This window comes from Jatropha curcas, chromosome 9 (assembly GCF_041381405.1).
Source record: "Jatropha curcas cultivar XTBG-Jc1 chromosome 9, XTBG_Jcur_1.0, whole genome shotgun sequence".
In the NCBI taxonomy this organism is placed as follows: Eukaryota; Viridiplantae; Streptophyta; class Magnoliopsida; order Malpighiales; family Euphorbiaceae; genus Jatropha; species Jatropha curcas.
This window is the reverse complement of record NC_143159.1, coordinates 25,365,011-25,366,157: the sequence shown is the minus strand read 5'-3', so window position 1 is coordinate 25,366,157 and position 1,147 is coordinate 25,365,011. Positions and strand designations below refer to the sequence as shown.

Here is a 1,147-nt window from a genome sequence, read left to right as displayed (position 1 = left end):
TGGAAAGAGTTTTGAGGGTGGATTGAAATTGTAAATTATTGTTATACAAATATATCCTCTCAAAACTTTTTATTTAGACTTTAGCCCCTTCGAACTTAATATTTTAAATTTTCCTCATTTCCACAGGGATATAAACAGCCACAGTATAATGGACCATTATATGCGCAAAACCCACGAGAATTGCCATGATTCTTCTCGCACAAATCATTACATGATTTATCGGTGCAATTACGAAGAGGATATTGCTTTGCACAGACGCGTCTAGTTGCTGCAAACACTTCATTTCCTGTAACCATCAAATTTATTTAATATAATTAATTATTTTCTTCAATATAAAGTATAAATACAGGAAAAAAATAATCTTCTACAAATCGATAATTTTGTTAAGTAATTGATATGCTCCTAAATTAAGTGATAAGAATAATTATATTTTGAAAAAATTACAGTGCGATCCCTGTGCTTTGCAAAATACAACTAGTCCGTCTCTGTATTTTTAAAAATAAAAGTGATATTTTAATCATTTCATAAGTTACTTAACAAAAAAGATCCAAAATTTTGATTGATGACGGAAGCAAACTATAAAGATATTTTAATCTATTTTCTAAAAGATATGAATAAATTAATTATATTTCGCAAATTACAGGAATTATATTGTAATTTTTCCTTATATTTTCTACACCAATAGTTGTAAATAGAGAAAACCGAACTATAATATGTACCGCGAAAGTTTACCTTTAAAGATGAAAACAACCATCACAAGAATGACAAAAATTTGAAAGCTTCTACCCATCGTTTCTTTTCTTTGAGTGTTGTGAATTTGAGGAGTGAGATCCTATTATGACTATATGGTTGTTATTTAGCTATCAATGGACATGTATATATATACTAAAATTAGTAACTAATCCCTACATTAATATATTGAAAAAGCTCACAAAAAAGAAAATATATATACTAGATATTCCTTCCAATTATATCTTCCAAATGGCCACCCTAGTAATCAATGGAATTAATGCAAACCCAGCATATATTTTCTCCGTTCCATTTAAATTTTTAGCTTTTAACTTTTTACGTAGATCAAGAAAATGATTACTTTATATTGATTATGCAAAATTTACATTTGAAATTACTTCAATATGCTTTTTACTAA

General features: G+C 27.6%; 1 long non-coding RNA gene across 1 annotated transcript; it reads right to left on the bottom strand.

Moving 5' to 3' along the window:
* Nucleotides 1-836, bottom strand: LOC105637990 (uncharacterized). The gene is made up of 2 exons (XR_005177905.1): nt 733-836; nt 1-286 (listed from the first exon to the last, which is right to left on the bottom strand). It is a non-coding gene; the product is annotated as an uncharacterized LOC105637990 (long non-coding RNA).
* Between the last annotated feature and the right edge of the window lie 311 nt (nt 837-1,147).